We start from the raw sequence: 6,057 nt of genomic DNA on the forward strand, positions 1-6,057 counted from the left end.
AAACGTTCAAGCGAACTGAACGCACATCTGGCACGCAGAGTTGACCCACCCACTTACAGAACCATAAATTACTCAAAACAAAGGGGAATGTTTCGATGGGAATTGGTTGAAACACGACCAATAACTGACCAATAACTACATTCAGTACATACATCTTCATCCCTATTGGTCTTTAACAAATCAAGAGTGTCCTTCTCTCATTGCTCTATGTACATGTCAATCATCCACCCATAGAGAGACAACCTCTTGGTTAATCGTACATTTGATTGGACAAAAACCATGGAGAGGACTGTACCTAAATTATTCTTAAAGGTCCAATGCAGCCGTTTTAAAATACCTTTATTTTATTTTTATTATTTTTATTATTAAACAGTAACATGCAAAACTCAAAAAACAGAACAGCCAGAGGGATTCCACAAATAAATAAGGAAGAGTTCAAAAATAATAATAATACAAATCCACATTATAGCAATTAAAATACAGACATGTAGGGAATACATGTTTTAGACATTTTGTTTTGTATACGTTTTAATGATTCTAAATAGTTTTCCAAATCAGATTTTAAAAAAATAAGAAAAGGGCCTTTTTCTTCATAAATTTTGATTTGTGTATGAAACATTTTACTAATAACATAAAGAGATTTATGACATACTCACGTTCAATTGTGGAATCAGTGTAGTAAAATAACATGTCAAACTTAGATATTCAATGTTCATATGCATTTTGTTGCCAAGATATAGTTTTGCATCAGCCCGGAACACTTCACTATGTAAACAATGACAGAATAAATGTTCAATAGATTCAGTTTCTAGTTCACAAAAACTACGTTCACTGGTAACATCAGGTATAGATTTAGAAATCAATCACTTACACGGATAGAATCTATGGATAATCTGAAAGGAGATCTCCTTCACTTTATTGGTCACCATAAATGTGTGTGGAGTGAGCCAAGCACGGCGCCAGTTTACATCAAACGATGAAGCCCAACAAAATATCGCAGAGGGAATAGACTTCTTGTAGAAAATATTCCTTAATAAACGATTGTTGAATTTCTTATCTAGTAAACCTATGCCATTCACCTGGATATCGCTTACAATAGGAGATATTTCAAAGTACGCATTACTCTGAAGTAAAGATTTTATCCCACTAGGTATAGCTTTTATAACAGTGTCTTATATTCCTAGCTTGAAACCTCAAAGTTGTATATTTCCATAAATTCTCTCGGCGTAAATAGATTCCCACTAATAATAACTAATTGGCTGACAAGGACAATGTTTTTCGAGAACCAGTTACGGTAAAATAACATCTTGTTTCCTTGTAATATCAACCCATTAATCCATATAAAACATTTATGAGGTGGAAAGTTGTGTTTATATAGCAAAGCCCAGCACATTAAAGCCTGCTTGTGAAAAGCCAACAATTTCACAGGAAGTTTACCCACAATATAGGGACATTGTAGTTAAAAATGTAAGCCCTCCGAGCTTCTGAAAAACAAAATGAGGTATAATATTACAGAATCTATGAGGATTTTTAAAGTACCTTTTACCCAGTTGACCTTGGATATCTGATTAAAGAGAGTGAAGTCTAAGACATTTAGACCGCCATCACAAACCCTGTTGGTGATATTTATTTTGATCTTATGTGGCTTGTTTTCCCATATGAAGTTGTACAATAGCCTATCTAAGGTACAGCTTGTGGATTTGGGAATGGCAATACATTAAAAAAGATAGGATGCACGAGATAGCCCCTCAGCTCTGGATAAAAGCACCCTTCCTTAAAGACTTAAATCCCTCCCTAAAGATGAGGATACATTTTTTTGACAGATTCAGTTACAGGGTTCAAATTAAGATCATTCACAGCCTTAAGATTTCTGGTGATCTTTACACCGAGGTAGGTTACAGTATGTTTTCCAGAGATGTTACAATCTGATGGATTGACAGCTCCTTTCAGAACAAACAGCTCACATTTGGACTGTGATTGTTTTCAATTGAAATTGATTTTAAAAAATGAAGCTTCTTAGCTTTTGCTAGGACTGTCTGGGAGTGGTCTGAGTGAGGAGAGGAAAACAGAACATTTGCTGTTATTGGCAGAGAGGTTTGGAACTCTCTTTTTTATTGGTGTGAACCTCTCTGGGCTAGGCGGGACGAATTCGTCCCACCTACGTAACAGCCACTTTAAGCCTGTGGCGCGATTTTCAAAACCTTAAAAATCCTATTACTTCAATTTCTCAAACATATGACTATTTTACAGCTATTTAAAGACAAGACTCTCGTTAATCTAACCACACTGTCCGATTTCAAAAAGGCTTTACAACGAAAGCAAAACATTAGATTATGTCAGCAGAGTACCAAGCCAGAAATAATCAGACACCCATTTTTCAAGCCAGCATATAATGTCACCAAAACCCAGAAGACAGCTAAATGCAGCACTCACCTTTGATGATCTTCATCAGATGACAACCCTAGGACATTATGTTATACAATACATGCATGTTTTGTTCAATCAAGTTCATATTTATATCAAAAAACAGCTTTTTACATTAGCATGTGACGTTCAGAACTAGCATACCCCCCACAAACTTCCGGGGAATTCGCTAACATTTTACTAAATTACTCACGATAAACGTTCACAAAAAGCATAACAATTATTTTAAGAATTATAGATACAGACCTCCTCTATGCACTCGATATGTCCGATTGTAAAATAGCTTTTTGGTGAAAGCACATTTTGCAATATTCTAAGTACATAGCCCAGGCATCACGGGCTCGCTATTTAGACACCCGGCAAGTTTAGCACTCACCATAATCATATTTACTATTATAAAAGTTTGATTACCTTTTGTTGTCTTCGTCAGAATGCACTCCCAGGACTGCTACTTCAATAACAAATGTTGGTTTGGTCCAAAATAATCCATCGTTATATCCGAATAGCGGCGTTTTGTTCGTGCGTTCCAGACACTATCCGAAATGGTAAAGAAGGGTCGTGCGCATGGCGCAATTCGTGACAATAAAATTCTAAATATTCCATTACTGTACTTCGAAGCATGTCAACCGCTGTTTAAAATCAATTTTTACGCCATTTTTCTCGTAGAAAAGCGATAATATTCCGACAGGGAATCTCCTTTTCGGCAAACAGAGGAAAAAATCACAAAGGCGGGGGCGGTCGGGTCACGCGCATAAGCCCAGAGTCCCTTGATCGGCCACTTGAGAAAGGCGATAATGTGTTTCAGCCTGGGGCTGGGATGACGACATTCTGTTTTTTCCCGGGCTCTGAGCGCCTATGGACGACGTAGGAAGTGTCACGTTAGAGCAGAGATCCTTAGTAAAAGATAGAGATGGAAAAGAAGTTCAAGAAATGGTCAGACAGGCCACTTCCTGTAAAGGAATCTCTCAGGTTTTGACCTGCCATTTGAGTTCTGTTATACTCACAGACACCATTCAAACAGTTTTAGAAACTTTAGGGTGTTTTCTATCCATATGTAATAAGTATATGCATATTCTAGTTACTGGGTAGGAGTGGTAACCAGATTAAATCGGGTATGTTTTTTATCCAGCCGTGTCAATACTGCCCCCTAGCCCTAACAGGTTTAATTAACTAATTTACTGCATGGTGATGTCACCATGCAAGGCCAAAACTCAACTGAACATTCATTACAGGCTGAAATTACAGCCAGTCTTTTCAAATCAAATCATATCAAAAATGTATTAGTCACATGCACCGAATACAACAGGTGTAGACCTTACAGTGAAATGCTTACTTACAAGCCCTTAACCCACAGTGCAGTTTAAAAAAATACCGATAAGAATAAGAGATAAAAGTAACAAGTAATTAAAGAGCAGCAGTAAAAAATAACAATATATACAGGGGGGTGCCGGTACAGAGTCAGTGTGTGGGGGGCACCGGTTAATTGAGGTAGTATGTACATGTAGGTAGAGTTAATTAAAGTGACTGTGCATAGATGACAACAGAGAGTGGCAGTGGTGTGGAGAGGAGAGGGGGGTTGGGGGGGGCAATGCGAATAGTCTGGGTAGCCATTTGACTAGATGTTCAGGACTCTTATGGCTTAGGTGTAGAAGCTGTTTAGAAGCCTCTTGGACCTAGACTTGGCGCTCTGGTACCGCTTGCAGTGTGGTAGCAGAGAGAACAGTCTATGACTGGGGTGGCTGGAGTCTTTGAAAATTTTTAGGGCCTTCCTCTGACACCGCCTGGTATAGAGGTCCTGGATTGCAGGAAGCTTGGCCACAGTGATGTACTGGGCCGTTCGCACTACCATCTAATGCCCACTACCCTACTACCCCCTTATCAAACAGCTCTTACTCTAAAAGGGCATTATCATAATTTTCACAATTTCACAATATTATTCCAACCTCATAGTGTGGACATACTATATACAATACCACTCAAAAGTTTGGACACACCTACTCATTCAAGGGTTTTTTCTTTATTTTTACTATTTTCCACATTGTAGAATAACAGTGAAGACATCAAAACTATGAAATAACACATACGGAATCATGTAGTAACCAAAAAGGTGTTAAACAAATAAAAATATATTTTAGATTTTAGATTCTTCAAAGTTGCCAGCCTTTGCCTTGATGACAGGTTTGCACACTCTTTGCATTCTCGTAACCAGCTTCACGTGGAATGGTTTTCCAACAGTCTTGAAGGAGTTCCCACATATGATGAGCAGTTGTTGGATGCTTTTCCTTCACTTTGCGGTTTAACTCATCCCAAACCATCTCAATTGGGTTGAGGTTGGGTGATTGTGGAGGCCAGGTCATCTGATACAGCACTCCATCACTCCATCAGCCTGCAGGTGTGCTGGGTCATTGTCCTGTTGAAAAACAAATGACATTCCCGCTGCTCCCGAGTGGCACAGTGGTCTAAGGCACTGCATCTCAGTGCTTGAGACGTCACTACAGGCAACCTGGATCGAATCCAGGCTGTATCACAACTGGCCATGATTGGGAGTCCCCTAGGGCGGTGCACATTTGGCCCAGCGTTGTCTGGGTTTGGCCGGTGTAGGCCGTCATTATAAATAAGAAATTGATTCTTAGCTGACTTGCTTAGTTAAATAAAGGTTAAATAAAACAAAGAGTAAAAGTGCAAATGTATCACTGCAAAATGCTGTGGTAGCCATGTTGGTTAAGTGTGCCTTGAATTGTAAATAAATCACAGACAGTGTCACCAGCAAAGCACCATCACACCTCCTCCTCCTTGCTTCATGGTAGGAACCACACATGCAACGATCATCCGTTCACCTACCCTGCATCCCAGAAAGACACGGCGGTTGGAACCAAAAATCTCAAAGTTGGACTCATCAGACTAACGGACAGATTTCCACTGGTCTAATGTCCATTGCTCGTGTCTCTTGGCCCAAGCAAGTCTCTTCTTCTTATTGGTGTCCTTTAGTAGTGGTTTCTTTGCAGCAATTCAACCATGATGGCCTGATTCACGCAGTCTCCTCTGAACAGTTGATGTAGAGATGTGTCTGTTACTTGAACTCTGTGAAGCGTTTATTTGGGCTGCAATTTCTGAGGCTGGTAACTCTAATGAACTTATCCTCTGCAGCAAAGGTAACTCTGGGTCTTCCTTTCCTGTGGTGGTCCTCATGAGAGCCAGTTTCATCATAGCGTTTGATGGTTTTTGCGACTGCACTTGAAGAAACTTTTAAAGTTCTTGATATTTTCCTCATTGACTGACCTTCATGTCTTAAAGTAATTATGGACTGTCGTTTCTCTTTGCTTATTTGAGTTGTTCTTGCAATGATATGGACTTGTTATTTTACCAAATAGGGCTATCTTCTGTATACCACCCCTACCTTCTCACAACAAAACTGATTGGCTCAAACGCATTAAGGAAAGAAATTCCACAAATTAACTTTTAACAAGGCACACCTGTTAATTGAAATGCATTCCAGGTGACTACCTCATGAAGCTGGTTGAGAGAATGCCAAGTGTGTGCAAAGCTGTCATCAAGGCAAATGGTGGCTACCTTGAAGAATCTCAAATATAAAATATATTTTGATTTTCTTAACACTTTTTTTGGTTACTATAT

The sequence above is a fragment of the Salmo salar genome, chromosome 21 (assembly GCF_965601325.2).
Source record: "Salmo salar chromosome 21, fSalSal1, whole genome shotgun sequence".
Taxonomy (NCBI): domain Eukaryota; kingdom Metazoa; phylum Chordata; class Actinopteri; order Salmoniformes; family Salmonidae; genus Salmo; species Salmo salar.